At 52.6% G+C, this 18,722-nt stretch overlaps 1 long non-coding RNA gene across 1 annotated transcript; it reads right to left on the reverse strand.

Moving 5' to 3' along the window:
- Positions 1 to 10,191: 10,191 nt before the first annotated feature.
- On the reverse strand, positions 10,192 to 17,232 carry LOC138921939 (uncharacterized). The gene is made up of 3 exons (XR_011434952.1): positions 16,849 to 17,232; positions 11,286 to 11,489; positions 10,192 to 10,449 (listed from the first exon to the last, which is right to left on the reverse strand). It is a non-coding gene; the product is annotated as an uncharacterized lncRNA (long non-coding RNA).
- Between the last annotated feature and the right edge of the window lie 1,490 nt (positions 17,233 to 18,722).

Genomic DNA, 18,722 nt, shown 5'->3' on the forward strand with positions numbered 1-18,722 from the left:
ACCTTGGTTTTAGCCTGGAAGGGTCTCCATTCCGGGCACAGCGGGCTGATTGCTGACTCCCTTCGCCCTGGAGTCCTGCCTCCGCCTGTCTGCGGGAGCTGGGGCAGCAGCCTTCCCTTATCTGAGTCTCGGTTTCCTGCCCTGGGGGTGTGCTGTGGGGTTAGATGGAACAATAAATAATAACACAAATCTCAGCCTGAATCTGAGCCTGAATCTCAGTACTGAGTACCCCAGGCGCTGTTCTCAACCAGGGCTCCTAGGGTGCACTGGAACTCTCTGGGGGCTTGTAAACAGGAGGACTTGGCTTCAGCAGCTCTGGGGCAGGGCCTGAGAGCCTGCATTTCTGACGAGCTCCCGGGGGATGCGGAAGCGGCTGGTCCACAGATCACACTTGGAGTACCAGGGTTCTCAACTCTCTACCCATGTTAATCTGTTTAATCCCACAACATCCAAATGAGGACAGAACGATTCTATCCCCGTTCTACAGACAGAGCCAGAGGAGAAAGGAAGCTCCGGGACTCGCCCAAGGTCACAGAGCTAGGATAGGGTGGCAGAGCTGGGACTGGAACCCAGGGCAGTCTGGCAACAGGCCACAGTGGTAACCAGCCCCTTTTTCTGCTGCCCAGATAATGTGGGGAAAGGATTCAGCGCCAGGCCTGCCACGGGGTGACCTTTCAAAGAATAGTAGCTATTGTTGTCATGAGTTACATTAGAAGCCTCCTTGTCCTTGAGAAAGTCAGTCATCTTTTCAGAGTCTTCACTCAACCACACGGTCTCTAATGGCCCTCCAGCTCTCATCTCATCTGCAGGCAACGGGCAGCCCTCCCAGCCAAGAGTTCAGAGCAGAACACTTGTCTTTGATTTCAGTAAGTTTTTCGGGACTTCTCAGGAGCTGGGCCCCAGGGATGGGCTGCTCTGCGACTCTGACTCTTGTCTACAGGACGCAAAGCAAGGCGGATGAGTCTCCCACCCTCTCATTCAACAGAAAGCCCCCTCCGCCGCCCCCCCACAGGGAGCCACGGATGACGACTTCCTCATATCTGTAGTCCCCAGTGTCTAACCCAGGGCCTGGCACAAGTGCTCGAAGAACACCGAGTCCCTGTTAGCTACTCCTGTGCCTCTCAAGTCCGTTTGCCACTCTGTAAAATGGAGACATTAATACCGACCTAGAGTTCTATGCAGTGAAGTCAGTTACGAACAATCCTTTCCCACGGTACTGCGAATCCATGATTAAACACCTACTGTATGCCTAGGACTATGCTGCAGCCAGAGAGAGAGGCATCTGAAACAGAAACCTCCCTGGCCCCCATCTGGCAGTTTTGTGATTTCTCATGGCAGATGGTTCTAAAGAAACTGGGGGTCAAGAGGCAGACTGCATAGCACAATTGAGTGTTTTTAGGCCTTCTGACCAGGGTGTGGGAGGGAGCCCACGACGGCTCTGTGAGAAAAGGGGAGGACAGGCTTGATCTGGGTCTTGATCAAAGTCCAAGAAAATATTTGGATTTAGAGAATAGAGGAGGTTTCCCAAGCCAGAGAAATACCAGGAGCTGACAGCTGTCACCCCGTCCCCTGTAGGCCCTGTTCAGAGTCTCCTGGACTGTTCTGGGCTGGGAGGGAGTGCGAGGCTGGAAGCTGGGCAGAGAGGGCAGCCAGTAGGACCTCCGTGGGCTGGGGCTCCTCGGAGTCAGTTTGTGCCAGAGAGGGCTGTCTTGAAGTGGTCCCCGCCCGCCCAGGCAGACCCACAGCCTCCTCAGTCTTTTCAGCTCTCGCTGCCCCCTCCTCCCCGCCCAGGCCCTCCGCAGGGACAGCTTCCAGAGGTCTCCCTGAATCCATATGTGGGTTTTGGCTCTTCCTGTTTTTGGCTCTGCTGAGCGGCGGGGGATTTGAGGGGTGCTTGTGTGATTTGTACAGCTGTCATTAGGGTAATTGCACGATATTTTCCCAAATTTCTCTTGCAGCTTCAGGCTGGGTTTCCAAACTTCCTGCCCTAACAGGGGCTCTGGTGAGAGGGGGCTGGCTCTGAGCCTTCTCGGCAGCTGCTGATGGCGCCCGGGGCAGCCCTCCCCGCTATTCCCATGGGACCAGGCCCCAGGGGAGAGGGGTGGAACGGGGCCCCTGGATTGGAGGCGCGGTGGCTTCAGACAAAAGGCACAATTGTGGCCATTGGTAATTGTACCCAGTGTCGTTTCCCTCTCTCAAAATGGAAACAGATACAAATCAACCCATGTCTCTTCTGAAAAAGCAAAGATGTCTTCTTGTGACACCAGGATTTGGAAAGTCCCTTCACTGTACTCAAAGAAGGATGACAGACCAAAACGCTGCATCCCATTTCTCAGCAACTTATCAGCTCAGCCCAAATTATCCACAAAGTGAGGGTCTGAAGGTGGCTTAGGTTAGTGCCCAGGCAGCTGGCGTTGAAACGAAGTAGGGAGCTGTGTGGGCCAGGCCCAGGTGGGTATTCAGGGCACTTTCGGCAAGGCGAGTTAATGGATGGCAGGAGGAATGAACGCTGGGGACAAGTTTGGGTCTGACTGGTGAAGGATTACCTCCTTCCTTCTCAAGTGAGTTTGCCCACCCGCTTCCCACTCAGCCTGACAGGTTAATTCTCTGGACTGACTCCTCTAGCTTTCCCAAACACACACACACACACACACACACACACACACACACACACTGTGAGAAGGAGAGTAACCCCTTTTTTTCTGCTTGTGTGTGGGAGCTGGGATGAGAAGAGGCGTGGTCCACGGCTCCAAACCAAGCCCTTTCAAAAAGGGAAAAAGTGCTGGGGCCGACACTCCCCGGACCTGGCTTTCTAGACAGCTGGGGAAAGATTCTCAGCCGTGGGTCCTCTGAGGCTGGAACAGCCAGGGAGATCACAGGGCAGATCTGCCGGCTTCAGGCCTCGGGGCTCGTGTTCCTTCTGACCTGCTGGCTGGGGAGTGGGATGCACCGTGGAGAGCCTCGTCACTTAGCATCGTGTCTGCTCCGACATGATGCCTCCGAGTAATGTAATTTATATTTCATGCACAATTGAAGCAGCTAATGGTGTAATTCTCCAAGGGGGAAACAAGTTGTTATAGTGTTAATTACATTGCAGGCGTGTTCCCTCTCCTTTGCCCCCCAAGTGCTCCAAGGGAAGTTACAAGGTAGCAACTGAGTGGGTGCCCAAGACAGTGGCTTTGGTGGGCTCCCCCAGTGTCAGAGCTGGGCAATGGCGGGAGGGCCAAGGATGCCTTTTTCCTCCAAGCTGGGGGCGGGGCAGGGGCGGGGAGGGCAGGGGGGTGTGGGGTGGTTTGGCTTAAACTGCCTGGTGGTCGGGGTTTCCTTGTCCAGCCTGATAGTGGAATCCCACTGGGATAGGGTGTGTCTTTCTGTTCACTGGGACACTGCTGGGGAGCGCAAAGTAGAAATGATACATTTGGGAAAGGAGGAAAGACGATCGAAACGAACCAAACCTAGTCTAGAGGTTGACAGAGGACACTATGGAGGGTGGTGGCTGAGCATGTGGCCTCTGAGGGCAGACTGCTGGGATTTGAAGCCCAGTTCTGCCACTTGGAAGCTGGGGACCTCCCAGGAAGGTTGCTTCACCTCTGAGCGCCTCAGTGTTCTCAACTATAGAATGGGAATAACGAGTCATTAGCCTCACAGGCTTGCAGTGAGGCTAAAGGGAGTCAACAGGCATGTAGTACCTAGAACACTGGCACATAGCATGTGCTCAGTAAATGTAAGTTCTTATGGCAGGAGGGTGTAAACGGAGTTAAACTGTCATAAGTTTCTGGGATTTTCTGTGACGTGGTTAAGTACATATTTTCTCTATGTTCGTGGAAGCTAAATCTACTGAAAAAGAATAAATGTCTTGCTTTTCAAAAGGAGAAATGTAGATTTTGAGGAATTATAGAAGCATAAATTGAGGATGATTCCTAGGAAAAAAATCTTTGTCAACTATTTAAAAAGTGGTTTCTGAATTCCTGGCAAAAGAAAGAAAGAGAGGGGGGAGGGGAGCAGAAGAAGGAAGGGAGGGAGGGAGGGTGAGAATCAGCATGGATTCATTATATACAGGTCAGGCCAAACTTCCTCTATATCTTTTTACAAATAAAACAGAGTGAGTCACCCAATAGATCAGGGAAAAGGAATACGCCTAATGATTCTTAATTTATGCAAAGCACTTTACAAAATCTCACAGCTTATCCTTATGGAAAATATGGACAAAAGTGGGCTGGCTGGTAGTACAGTTTGCTGAATTATAGCTGATTGAATAACTGCGTGCCTATCTGGGTTTGAACCCCACTTCTGGTACCCATTCCTGTATTGCTCAGGGTAGGCTAACAGCTGTAACCAACATCCCCAAAATCTCAGTGGCTTAAGCAAGAAAACTGCTTTCTCCCATCACAGCACAATGTAATCAGCAAAAGGGGCTTTGCCCCCACATAGTCATTTGGACACACGGGTCCTTCCATCTTCTGATGCTGCCATCTTTAATTTATGGCCTCCAAGGCTTTTGGAGAAGGGAAAGAGGAGAATGTTGTGTGGGAAGATTTCTGCAAGCCAGGACTAGAAATGTGTATATCATCTCCACCCACATTCCACTGGCCAGAATTCAGTCACATGGGACCATCTGGCAGCAAGGCGCTGGGAGATGAGGTTCAGCCATGTGGCCAAGAAGAAGAGGAGGATATGGATAGTGGTGATCACCAGCGGCGTCTTCCACAGCTATTGATATGCACACATGTCAGGCTTCAGGGAGGTCTCTGGTGGCAAGCCAAATTCCATCTCTTGCTCTGCCCTAAGCAACACTATTTTTTTTCAATGACTTGGTTGAAGACACAGAACGTGCCTTATTATCCCTTTAGTGTGTAACTCATTCAGGCAAGCTTGTGTAAAGGCAGCTTACTGCGAGGGTCTGGTAAGAGAGCCATATGGCTAGATCTCACACTGATGGATTATTGCAGAAATGGAAGAACCCAACGCACCCTTAGGGGCTGGATTATCCCGTCCACCAGCTCCCCTTCCACAGGCAGCAGGAGTTCACTGATGTCCACTTGATGCCCTGTCTTATGTGTGATTCAGCCACACTTGGGGACTCGCCTCCATCTGTATGTCCTTCTACTTCCTCTCCTCCCACCAGGTGAACGCTTCTCTGGCCGGCTTCTCAGTGGCTGTTCATGAGAGGGAAGGAGGGAGCACATCTGATTTCTTCAGGGGAGGGTTGTGATCCCTGCTTAGGCAAAGGGTGAGCTTTTCACGCCAGATCCGCTTATGGGCATTTGGGCAGTATAGGCCTTGGCTGACTTCAGATAGGAAATTAAGCTTTTTAGCAAGTTTCCAGGTAAAACCAAGCTGGAAACAGAGGCCATTATGATAGATGAAAAACTAAGCCTTGCGAAGATTTCGCTGGACTGGAGTGATGAGCTGAAGTCAAGGAAATTAAATTGCATCTTTCAGAGGCCCAGCGGGGACAAATCACACACACTCAGAAGGTTTAATTGAAGAGAACGTAACGCAGGGGCTGTTTACAGAGGTGGAGGTGGGGTTCAGGGAACTTACGTTGAATGGTGACACACCCAGGGGCTAGCAGGAGCAGGAGGTTGTGACTACTCCTAGGCCTGTGCTGTGGACCGAATGTTTGTGTCCCCCCAAAATGCACATGTTGAAATGCTAACCTCCGAGGTGATGGTGGTAGGAGGTGGGGCCTTTGGGAGGTGCCTAAGTCATGAGGGTGGGGCGCCCCTGAATGGGGTTAGTGCCCTGATAAAAGGACACAAGACAGCTTGCTTTCTCTTGCTCTGCTCTCTGCCATGTGAGAATACAAGGAGAAGACAGCTATCTACAGACCAGGAAGCTGGCTCTCACCACACACCAGATCTGCTGGCACCTTCATCTTGGGCTTCCAGCGTCCAGAACTGTGAGAAATTAATGCCTGCTGTTTAACCAGCCCAAACTGACTAAGACAGCCTCAAAGGGCAGGGGAACGAATGGTTTTGCCGCAATTCAGCATGGCAACCACGGAAGAGGGGCCACCAGATAGGAGCTGCGGCTACAGGTAGAGAAATGCAGCCGCTGCCAATGTTATGACCTGGAAGAGAGATTTGGGGGTAGGACACATGCTCAATCTCGCCCCCTTCCCTCACTCCAAACTCCTTTCGGTGCCTCCCTGTGGCCGCACCCGACAGGGAGCCAGAGGACCAGGGAGCCCAGTGATGCCTTCTGCAGAGGTCAGCCTCCCAAGGAAACAGAAGAGAGCGAAGATCAGAGAATGGATACGGAGGGGGAAAGGAGGATAACTGGCACAGAGATGAACACAAATACATGTAAAATGTCACATTCCATTTAGAAAGTCAGTTGCATAGAAACGAGATAGGACTTATTTCAATGCACAATGAGACACATTTCATGTGAAAAGTTTCGGAAGTGTGACTAACTCTAGGTTCTGTGTGAAGCAACCGTGGACACATTAAGAGGAGCAAGGGGTCTTATTCAGGGGAGGTTATGGTCCATGTGCCACTGCTTTCTGTCCTGATCAGATCACCTGGGGTTCTGAGCCAGGCTCAGTCCCATACTTTAGGAGAGATATTGACAAACCTGTATTCAAAGAAGCAACCACATATTGAGGAGTCTGTGAACCAAGTCGAATGAGAAAGGGCTGAAGAGGATGGGGAGCAGCCCTTCAGCTAAGGAGAAGATGCCTTAGGGAAAGGACTATAACTTTCTCCAAGGATTCAAAGGGCGGACAGGAGGACTCCTTTTTGGGACACACCCTCCAACCCCTCAAGACCCCCAGACTGCATGGTACCACTTCTCTGAACTCCCACCGGAAACCAGGATTTTTCACAGACTTTTTCTGCCCAAACTGTCCATTTGCTTGTCCATCTTTCCTACCAACCGAAGACAACAGATACTTTGTCACCGCTGCATCCCAATATCTAATGCTTGGCTCCTGGGAGGTGCTCAGAGTCTCTGTTCAATGAATGAAATCCTCCAGCAGAAGCCCCCTGCAGGAATGCAGGAAAGGGAATGCGTGTGGTGGATGGAAGGGGGCGCACCCCTTCCAGTGTGAAAGTCCGCGACTGTAGACGCGTGAGTCTGGACACAGTTACCCGCCCTCTGGAAACCCTCCGTTTCCTCACCGTTTCTCAGGGCCAGTCTATTCGCAAAGAGCTCAGAACACGGCAAGTGCTCCGAAAATGGCCATTGTTGTTATCGCTGTTATTTGAATGACTCAGGCCGGTGAAACTGTCTCCAGGCGGGTCCCCCGAAGCAGACCCTGAGACAAAGATCCACATCAAAGTGACTTCTTAGTAATTGTTCTCAGTGAAACCCAGGAGGGCAGTAGGGAAGTGGGGCTGGGGAGAGAAGGAGGCAAACAATGATGTGGTATCAGCAGAAGTCCCTCAGAGGGTAACTTTGGGGACAGCAGAAGTCACGCCTCAGAGTCGTCCCCATCAGGAGCATGGAGCTGGAAGATTTACCCCACCGTCACACACACCCGTCAGTTATTAGGCAAGGACTGCCGCAGGGGAGCATAAATTCCCAGGTGCTTTTGCTCTCCTGGCCACCAGGCAAAGCAGCTGCAGCACCCCCCCACCCCACCCCCGCCTGCAAAGGGCACAGACTCTGGGGGTTGGCACGGAAAGTCCAGCAGGAGCAGGTATGCCCGGAGATGGTAAAAAGATGTTCTGCTACACTAACACAGACACAGACGGGGGTGGCCGGAGGCCAAGGTTGCCAGGGAAACCTCACTCACCTCTCTCCAGGCTGCGGCCCCGGCCCCCGGGGCTCTGCAGAGTGTGGGAGCTGGAGCAGCTGCGTCCCCGAGGAGACGTCTGCTTCTCCCCCGCCACGATCGTACCAGTCTCTTTGGAGTATGTTTGTCCTTCGAGACCATCCCTGGCTGTTAGCAAATAGGACTTGCCCCTCCTGGCCTCAGGGACCCCAGGGGCCTGCAGAAGCTGCTAAGAGTGGATTGGGCCAGTGGAGCAATACTCCCCGAGCTGATTTTTCGGAAGCCATTTGCTCTTTTTCTCATCCTAAGTGTGTGAGATGACACCCCTGTGGATCCAGCCCTGACCTCCCTCCTCTGGCTCCAGGCGACACATTCCTCTGGAGCTGGGGCCAGTGTCTGTGGTGCTGAAGGCCATCAGGGTGGGATCATGACACTGACTCCTCCCTGGCTTGGCTAAGCTTCTTTCGAATGGTTTCTGGTTGTAGGAGGTTGCACAGCTCCTGCTCTGGAGCCCCTACCCTGCAGGTGGGAGGGGAGGAAAAGACCCACCATGTCCAGAATCCAGGTGCCCTATGTCCCAGGGGTTATTGATCCAGACCCTGGAGGTGCCCCCAGCACAGACCCAGGAGGTGCCCCCAGCACAGACCCAGGGGCCCTGAAGGATGTGTGTTATGGACTGAATATTTGTGTCCTCCCCAAATCCACATGTTAGCTGCCCTAACCCCCAGTGTGATGGTATTTGGAGGTGGGGGGTGTGGAAGGGCTGAGGGTTAGATGACGTCATGAGATTGGAACCCCCATGACAGGGCTAGCATCCTAATAAGACGAGACCAGAAGTTTCTTTCTCTCTGCCATGTGAGGACACAGGGAGAAGGCAGCCGTCTGCAAGCCAGGCAGAGAGCCCTCAGCAGACACGGAATCTGCCAGCATCCTGATCTTGGACTTCCGGCCTCCAGAACAGGGAGAAATAAACATCTGTGGTTTAGCCCCCTGTGCGCGTCACTTTGTTACAGCCCCCTGCTTTCAGGAGCTGGTGATTTTTAAGATATCCTATACTGACATCACTTGATACCCCAGAGGTTGCCTCAGGGCACACGTAAACTTCACCTCCCCCCATCCTCCCCCGGTGTGGAGGAAGCGGACATCCCCACATCTGTGCCGACTTCATGATGCGCTTTCCCTTGTATTGGGTACCCAAAAAGTGCTTATGAGAGCTCCTGGCCCAGCCTGAGGGCTGTGAGGGCCAGTGACACTGCTGCTGGGGACGTTCTCCCCATCACAGCATGCTTGGGAAGCCAGGGGCAAGCATCGGCGCCCCCTGTAACAGAAAGGAGACTAGGATTTGGGGGAGTCAGGAATGTCCATGCTGGGACTCAACCTCCATTAGCTCCGTCACTCAGTCAACATTGCGTAATTTGTGTGTCAGGCATCCTACAGAGTTCTGGAGATTCATGTTCTCAGCAAAACAGACATGAGCCCTGCCCTCATGGAGCTTACAATCTAGTCAGGAAGATGGGCTATAACCAATTAATCCCATGACACTTGTGCAGTTGCAAACTAAAACAGTTCCTCTGCAAGAAAGGATCCCAACCTCAAGTTGAGTGGTGCGAGAGCTGAAACATGGAAGACAAGGAGGAGTAGACTGGGCCAGGAAGTCTCAACCTCCAGCGAGCATCAGAATGCCCTGGAGGGCTGGCTAGAACTCAGAGTGCTGGGCTCCACCCCGAGAGTGATTGAGCAAGTCTGGGACGGGGCCTTCAGATTTGCATTTCTAACAAGGTCCCAGGTGATGCTGGTGCTGCTGTTCCCAGGACCCCACGGTGAGAACCACTGAACCAGCTCAAAGAGAGTTGGAGGAGTGTTCTGAGCTGAGAGAATAGCATGTGCAAAGGCCCTGGGGGTGGGAAGAAGAGTCCGAGGCTGTGTGAGGCCAGTGGCTGGAGCCCAGTGGGCGAGGGGAAGTGCCCATCAGAGGTGGAGAATGAGGCTGAAGATGTCCACAGGGGCCAGATCATGTAGCACAACTGTCACAAGTTTGGTTTTTAGCCCAAGAGTGATGGGAAGCCAGTGGAGGTTCAAAAGCAGGTCAGCGCTATGGCCATATTTGCATGGCTCTGGCTGCTTTGCAAAGAAGGGGTATGAGTGGACACCAGGAGACCAGTCAGGCAGCTCCAGGCTTACAAATGTCCCACTGAGGTTTTTCTCCACTGCCTGGTTCTGCCACCAAGCAAACTAACTATCCCACATCCCCACCCTGTGCTCGTTGAGGCAAAAGCTTTTGTGGCTGTTGTTGGCTACAAGGTGAAGGTTCTCCTCGGGGGCTGAACTTACAGAGAAGGCCCGGACTCTCTCCTTTAGGAGTCTCTATTTGAGCTGCACCGTTTGACATTTGTCCCCAAAGTTAGCAAATTTAAGACCAGAGGCTGGGAAATGTGGGCTTTTGAAAACATCAAAACCACGGCAAGAATCAGTACAAGTTGACATTCAGAGTTTATTTCTGAAACTGGAGTGTTTGGGAAGGGATGGGAATCAGTGTTTCTAATGCTGGGGGTGGAGCTCAGCTCCGAGCATTCCAGAGCGCGTGCTGGAGGGCACTGGGCGTAGCGTGGTGGTTGCGAATGGGAGCTCGGGAGCTGGTGTTCCTGGCTTCAAATTCCAGCGCTGCCTCTTAGTCATAGCGTCTCCTGGGGAAGGCACGTCTCTTTGCCTCAGTTTTTCCCACCTGCAAACTGAGGATGCTGATCATAACTATTTCATAGGGTGGGGATCGGATGAGAGAATCAATGTGAGGTATGTAGATTTGTGCCTGTTTATGTTCGTGTTCGGTGACTGCATCACCATCATTGTCATCATCAGGCGCTTTCACAGGAATTGGAGGGGGATGGTTGGGCTTACCACGGGATAGGTGACCGATGGCTCCACACGTCATACCTGTTCTGCTTTGCTTTTGATTTGTCTTTTAAGAACAATGGAAGTGAAGCTGAAGGCTTTAGGGGAAAATTGAGAAGGCTGGGGGAGGTGAAGAGGAGCTGAACGGAGCTGGCCTGGCTGGCGTAGCAGACAATGTCGTGCTCCGCTCAGAGCCCCTGGGCTGCCTGTTCCCTGCCTCTGGCCCCCACTCCTGAGCCCGCTTTCAGTGGCCTGCACCTGCAGCCTGTCTTCCGAGGACTGCCCTGGGGCTAATGGCTCTCTGCCTACAAGTGTGGGAACCCAAAATGCCTGGGAACTTACATCCCCCGCCCTGGCTCCCCACCACTGTTGATGAATGACTGTCCCATGCCCCTGACCTGAGGCGGACAACGCCGAGGCATAACTTGCCCTCCAGGGTCCCCTGCACTGCCAGACTGAGGCTGCCTTCCAAGGACCTTGACTGAGATCGTGCCTTTGCCTGTCTCCCCCTTCCCAGGTCTGTCCGCCCCCGCCCCTTACTAGTGTCCCCGGGCACTTCCTTCACAAATTTCTTACACAGAAATCCTCATCTCGGGGTTTCTTTGGGGGTTTTTGTGTAACCGCATTCAAAACAGTCAGTTTTTTAGGAGGGGGTACCAGTATGAGAGTTTCGTACCATCCGAACTTGGGTCAAAGGGGTTGTATTTGCCTTGTGTAGGTGCCCTCAAGTCAAATAATTAGAGAAGGCAGGAGGGAAGAGCACAGTCCCTGAAGCGGGGAGATGGCCAGGGCAGCGCCAGGAGGCCTCGCTTCTGGGGTGCGCCCGTATGTGTGCTTGTCTCCGACCCACGCAGACAGCTAGAGCCTCGAGCCAGCAGACCTGGAACGAAACATGGTAAAAATAGACCATACGCCTGGGAGACGAGGCTGCCCAGTTTGACTGCAGCCCTTGCTCACTGACTGGCTGGCAGGACTGGTCAGGCAGAGAGGCAGGCGGGGCGGACAGAGCTGCTGGGTGAGGAAAAGAAAATTCAGTGCTGGGCTCACCGGCTCCACAATCTGCCTGGGATGCACTCTGAGGCTGTACACTGCCACAGGGTCCAGGAGAGAGAGAGACAGAAATTGAGAGAGAAAGAGAGACAGGGAAAGAGACAGGCAGAGAGACTCACAGAGAAGCAGAGAGACAGAGAGAAATGGTGAGAGAGACAGAGAAAGACAGACACAGGGACAGGGAGACAGCTACAGAGAGAGAGGGAAGAGAGACAGCAAGAGAGAGACAGGGAGAAGTAGAAACAGACAGACAGGGAGAGGGAAAGAAAGACAGGAAGTGAGATAATACAGAGAGATAGAGACAGAGAGACACACAGGGGCCAAGAGATTTGGGGACAAACACAGAGGGACACCAAGACAAAAGGAGGACCAGAGAGACAGAGAAAAGCAGGAAGAGAGAGACAAAGGAAGACAGAGGGCGAAAATGAGAGACAGAGAAACAGAAAATGGGGAGAGATGCAAAGAAACAAAAACAGAGGGCAGTTGGAGGAGGGGCGAAGACTGCCGAGGAGATAGCCAGAAGGCCATAGAAAGGTGCCAGGGAATGCTCTCAAGGACTCAGGTGGGAGCAGGCAGCTCCAGAGCTAGAGGTGGGGGCTGCCCCTCAACCTCTCCAGCTAAGGGACAAGGCTGCACCATCAAGGCTCACCTTGAATCAAAGTGGAGAGTCCCAACGTCCCAGAAAATCCTCGGGACCCCAAGGACCAACCGCATCCCTCTGCTGTGCTGGCATCATCAAGCTGAGAAGTGTGCGAGGCCCACCCTGGCTCACTGCCCTGCCCCTCCAGCTTCCGGCCCCAACTCGGGGGCTCAGACACCCAACACCAGGCCTACACACAGAGCACACAATCTCCCATCAGAAAAACTCTCCGCGGCGGGGTGAGCGGCGGAGAGGGGCCAGTGGGCCGTACATTGTCAGGGAGCTTGTTTCCCCAGGAGCCATCACTGTTCAGATGTGCCATGAGCAATTGCCACTCGGCGTGCCTTCCCCTGGCAAATTATTCTGCTGGAGTTTCTTCCAACGTTCGGAGCTGCGCTGCTGTAAATGCCAGAAATCATGTACATTAAGCCCAGAGTGACGGCAGGCTTATGGATGGATTTACCTTCAAACAGAGGCCGCGGAGGCGCCCGGGTTGGGGGGCGGCACTTTATGGATGCCGCTCGCTGCTTGCCGAGGCCTTAAGCGGTCAAGTTGGCCGCGTAATCAATTTCTCATGTAGGCCTGGCTGTGGGCCACGTGCTCTTGGGCAGGGATTTGGGAAGCAGCCACTCTACCCACAATCCCCCCCGCCAGAGTTTGCCCGTCCTTGGAGAGGGATGTGTTTCCATCTGCCTGGGGTGCTGGTGGGAGGGGACAGGACAGGGGTGACACCAAGCCAACTCAGACAGATGCAGAATTCCAGGGCCTGCCTCTCCTCCTCGAAGCCCCTTCCCCAGTGCCTCTTGCAAAGGCAGCAGCCATCCTCAATGCTAACTCGCCATTCTGGGCCTGGCCCCCACTCTGAGCCCCTCCCCTCTCCAAAGCTGTGTCTGAGGTCTCCATAGGGCAGTCTGAGCTCAGCTCCTCTTCCCCACGATCCACTGCTCCACCTCCCTGACCTGAGATGCCTGGGTCACTGGCTTTGCCACCTCCCCTGCATGGCTGCCACTCAGCCCCTCCCCTCTGTCACTCGCCACCTGCTACTTAGCTCCTCCTGCCCCTTGGGAGTCCTCCCCTCACTGCCTTCCCTCAGCCTGAATCTCCTAGGGCTCCTGCTCTAGGCAAGTCTCTGTTCAACACCCAGTTAGCACCACTGAGCAGTCCCCTCAGGCAGCTAGATGCCCAAGATAGAACTCTGGGGGGGTACAGTCTGGGTCAAGATACCCCTGTGGGACTCTCACACTGTCCTGGAGCCCGTGCCATCCCCCAGCTGTGGCAGATTGTATTTTGCAAAGATGGCTGTTCTTGGTGACTCAGACACTCTTTCCACGGAGAGATGAGGTCTATGTTCCCTTCCCTTAAACCTAACTATGGTGGAGGTGACCCTTTGTGACTTCAAAGAGTAGGTCATGAAAGACGATGCAGCTTCTGCCTGGCTCAGTGGAACACTCAGGCTTGGGGCCCTGAGCCCCAGCCCTCATGAGCCTGAGGCTGCCATGCTGTAAGGAATCCCCAGCCAGCCCACACTAAAAGCTGTCATGGAGAGACCTTGAGACTGCAGACAGAGAGAAACGCCTGGCCAGCCCCTCCTATTCCAGCTCCAGCCCCTTCCGACAGTAACCGCATCAGAGGCCCCAAGCAGAACCACCCAGCTGAGCCCTTCCCAAATTCCTGACCCATAGAAACCATGGGAGATCTGAGAATGCCTGCTTTCATTCCAGCCCACTAACCTTCCATGTCCACAAAACCAATTTTCAAAAGCCAATGAATGTAAATACAGTAAAAACAGAAGACATGCAGTAATTACCGAAACAAGATGAAGCAATCCCACCTTCCTTTGATCATCACAAGGCAGTCAGGGAGCTGCCGAGCGCAATGGGTTGAGTGTCTATTCTCACTGCACAGGGCCGGGTGTCAGAGAGAGCCTTCTAAGCCACCACAACCCCCAGACCCTCCCTCCGTTTCTTCAGAATCCAGCAAACTGGAAAGCACGCGTGACCAGAATTGTTTGGCTTCTTAACTCCTGGGAAGGGTGAACAAAGAAAGGACAAAAAGACAGGAATCGTTCCCAAAAGCAATGCCTATGGTCCACACATATTTAGTCCAACACTTCCAGATATTCTCTCTGGCGCCAAGAACTGTGTCCTCTACCAACTGGGTGGGTTTTGATAACTGGTAATCCGGGACACGAGGTGTCTTTTTTTTTTTTTTTAACATGAGGAGTGGATTTCCCCAGGGCCTGGGTGCTGCTGTACGGCTCTGCTTTGGAGCTTTCCAGAACTTCACTACTCTTGGGGAAGATCCTTTCATCTTCTTCTCCCACTCGGGGCAAAGGACCACTGAAAGACTGAAAGAGATTACAGACCCTATAGGAGAGTAGTTAAGAATAGTAACGCTGCCACTTCCGGCATGGATAACCTACACCAAGTTACTTAGCTTCTCTGTGCCTTGGTTTGCCCCTCTGTAAAATGGGAATGATAGTAGGCCTTTCCTCATCAGGCACTGTCAGGGTTAAATGGGCTCATGTATGTAGGAAGCTTAGAACAGGACTGCATACAGCAAGGGCTGTGTAAGTGCCACCTATTATTATTACTGCTGCTGTTGTTACCAGCACTGAGAGATGCCGTTCAATACATTCTCAGTGGTATAACTGCCAGGTGAGAATTTAGCATTCTTTACGCTATCTTCAGCCCAACTCCTGTCCCTCACATACATGCACGCACACACACGCACACTCGGTAGTCAGTGCTTGTTTGCCACAGGCCACACCACGGTGATGCGTTAGTGCGGCAGGAACAAGCCTCTTTATCTTCCTCTCCAGGCAGAAGCGCGTGTGGAGAAGATGGATGCAGAGCATCTGCCTGCATTGACAGAGGAAAACACATCTGGGCTGGCTCCGCAGCCCCTGGAGAAGCAGAGCAGAGGCTGGTCCTGGGGGCCAGACCCCGGGAGTCCTAGGGGACCTTGGAGGCCGGGTCCCGTGGGTCACTGCCACTTCTTTCCTAATGGCAAGCCCAGTCTCCCGGCACTTGTCAGTTTCCAAGGCCCCCTCCCTCTCCTGGCTGTTGTGTCTGCCGCAAGCTTTCTGCTGTGGACACAGTCTCCAAGGGGACGTTGCGCTGACTGTGGGGCAGAGGGGCGGGGATGGGAGCGAGCCATGGAGATGAAAGACATACACAGCCTTTCCTTCTAGAAGCAAGCAAGCCTCTACTTGGATTCTTGTCTCATGGCAGATCTGCCCCCAAGGTGGCTCTGCTGGACCAGGGCTCTCTGTGAGTGAGCGAACCCAGCAGAGTCATGTTGTCCACAAACAGTGGAGCAGAAAAGGCCCTGGGCCTCTCACCCTGCGGGACTTTCACAGCAAGCTGCTCCAGTCCCCGACAAGTTTTGCAAACATAGATTAATATCACCAAAGGGAAAAATTTTAGAAATAAAGGAATCAATCTCATCTTGGGGCTACATTTAGCAAAAAGAAAACAAACACTTCAGGATGGATTAGCTTTCCAGTTTTGCAATCATTTAACGAGTATTTATGGAGTGACAACTACATGCGAGGCCCTGCAGTTGGCTTAGGGCCTCTGTCCCAACAGAGTTCAAGGTCTTTCCCTTTCTGGTAGGCAACTTATTGGAAAGCGACTGTTCTGGAAGCTGTGCCTCACAGCTCTCCAACTTCAGGGAACATAACTGCACGAAAGCCCCAGCTGCCGAGCTCTGAAATCCATCCCAGCATTGGGGCCAAGGCTGCACTTCCCACTGGCCGCCCTAGCCAACGACTGAGCGAGGCGCAGGGCTAAGGCAGGCCTGTTCCTGCGAGAAACAGGGCCCCCCTGACAGCCGACGTCGCTTTGAGGACAGTCTGCCAGCCTTGCTGAACCTTCCAGAGACTGCACAACAGTCTACCAGGCTGCCACCCACCTCTCTGCCCTATCACCTTCACACCTTCACTCGGGTCAGACCAGCATCACAGCCTCTTGGCTCTCGACCTTTCCAGCCTCCTCCCTATTTCTCTCACAGGCATTTCCCCCAATAAAATCTTTGCACATTTCTTCCTCTTCTGGCATCTGCTTCTCAAAGGACCCGGACTACCCCAGAAGCATTGCCATGTCCTCCTCCTTTTTCCTTCGCACAGCCTTCCCAGATGGATCACCCCACCTCTAGCCCATATGGACCCTTTGCAGACACTTGAATTGGCTCATTCCTTAGGAGCCTCTTTATAATCTGGCATCTCCCTGGTAGACTCTAAATTCTGTGAGAACTTACAACATCCTTAAGGCTCTTCTCTGACGGTTCTCAGAGGTGTTGCTGACCCATGGCAGGGAGGTCCTTGCCATCAAGCTCTTACATCATATTTCAAGATGACTCTATCATTTATTAATATAATTCACAATAACTATAGCACAATGAGCCCCTAGCACCTTGCTAAACTCTTTCCATGCATTACCTCATTTAATGTCTAACTGTCTCAGCACACACCTCCACCGCCCACCCATCCACCCATCCACCCAGAGGATGCCCTCCTTCGAACAACAGCTCTGTGGCTTACTCTCACCCGGCAGCCCCTTCTCCACTGTGAATCCAAATCAAGACATTTGCAGGCAGAACACGAAGATCCGATCTTGTAAAGTGTAAGCATTTTCCAAGAGACAACCAATACCCAGGTTGAGAAATTCCAGGCACATGGCTTAGTAACAAAGTCCAGCTTGGCCCAGGCTAGCAGATGATATAGTCAACTCCTCTTTTTAATCCTATCCCGTTTTACACCCCGTGCCCCAACCCAGCCATTTCTTTCCTCTATGTGTCTCAGCTTCTTGGTACTTGAAACACAAGGCGTCTAGGCTCACATCCAGGACAAATTCCAGGCATCCGCTGACCCTCCAAGCTTGATTCGTGCCTCCCCAGCCCCCACATTTGCAAATGTTCTCCAGCTCACTCTGAGACACAGCCCTACACACTCAACAGAAAGCCGTGGGCTGGCTGGTCGTGGGACCTCACACAAGGTACTTGGCATCTGTGAATTTCGATTCCCTCATCTGTAAAACAGGGTCATTGTGAGGATTAAAGGAGAGAATGAAATTGAAAATTACTGTAAATCCTTACTACTCAAAGTGTGGTCCTCGGACCAGCATCAGCAGCATCCAGAAGCATGTTAGACATGCAGACTCCTGGGCCCCACACAGACGCAATGAATCAGAACCCCTAAGCTCCCAGCACCCCTTTCCTCCCAGGGGATTCCTGTGCACACTGAGGTTTGCCAAGCCGTATTCTCTGAGTTTGTAGAACTTCACCATTCTTCTCCCTTCCTGGTAAATACCCTAGGGAAGGATTCCTGAGCTGATCCCTCTGCCTTTGCTGTTTCTCCTGCTCCTCCCTATTATTCCTCGTCTTTCTCACTTCCCTCCCTCCTCTTCCTCTCCCCAAGCCCTTCAGGGCTGAGCTCTCCTCTCCTCCTTATTCCATAGCTTTCTCTCCTTTGGTCGATTACACAGTCAGCACTCCCCAAACCCATGGTTTCTACTGCCTCAGCAGAAAGAGGAGCACAAGGGGAGACCTGCAATATATGTACACTTGCAGGGGACCGCTCATCACAGCCTCTCAGCCTCCAGGGTGTGGAGAGAGGACTGGAAATGCACAAAAGGGCCCAGCCAGGGATAACACCCGGGGCCAACCAATGCATCCATTCACCTCTGATCCCAGGCCCCACTGGGTGGTGAATTGCCCCCATTCCATGTGCCTGATGTGTAATATATTCTGTAATTACGGTGGTGTCGTCTGTGTATATGTTAAATGACTATAGCAGTTAATTATTTGTCAGTAAACAAGGGATGCCTCTTTGCCCCAGGAGAGACTGAAAGACGCCCAGTTAAAGAACCACAGGATCAGAGAAAAAGACGAAGAAAGTAAGAGGAAAAGTTGTTCATCCCCTGGGAGCTTCTGGGAGGGAGGGGTGAGCGGATCTAGCCTTTGAGGACATCTCGAGCAAGGCTAAAAGCCTCTTGTAGCAAGAGCAGACTGTCCTCAGGGACCCAAACCAAGGTGTGGCGATGAGGGAGGGTCTCCAAAGACTGGCAGGAGCGCCCCAAATGAATGCCAGGCAGTCCACACACAGCCTCTGCCTCCCAGGGGGTCCGTGCAGCCCCAGGGAGCTTTGTCAGGAGCATACATCCAGAGCCTGACAGTTGTCCCAAATATCCATTTTCGTCTTCTCTCTTAGGCATAAAATCCCCAGTGTTTATCGGACACACATCCCTCTCTGCTAATAAAGACTGCATGTCCCAGTCGGTGGGATGCCTTTTCGTTTTGTTCATGGTTTCCTTTGCTTTGCAGAAGCTTTTGAGCTGGAAGAAAATATTTGCAAATCGTATATCTGACAAGAGGTTGATTTCCAAAATATACAAAGAACTCATACAACTCAATAACAAAAAA

Source organism: Equus caballus, chromosome X, assembly GCF_041296265.1.
Source record: "Equus caballus isolate H_3958 breed thoroughbred chromosome X, TB-T2T, whole genome shotgun sequence".
Lineage (NCBI taxonomy): Eukaryota > Metazoa > Chordata > Mammalia > Perissodactyla > Equidae > Equus > Equus caballus.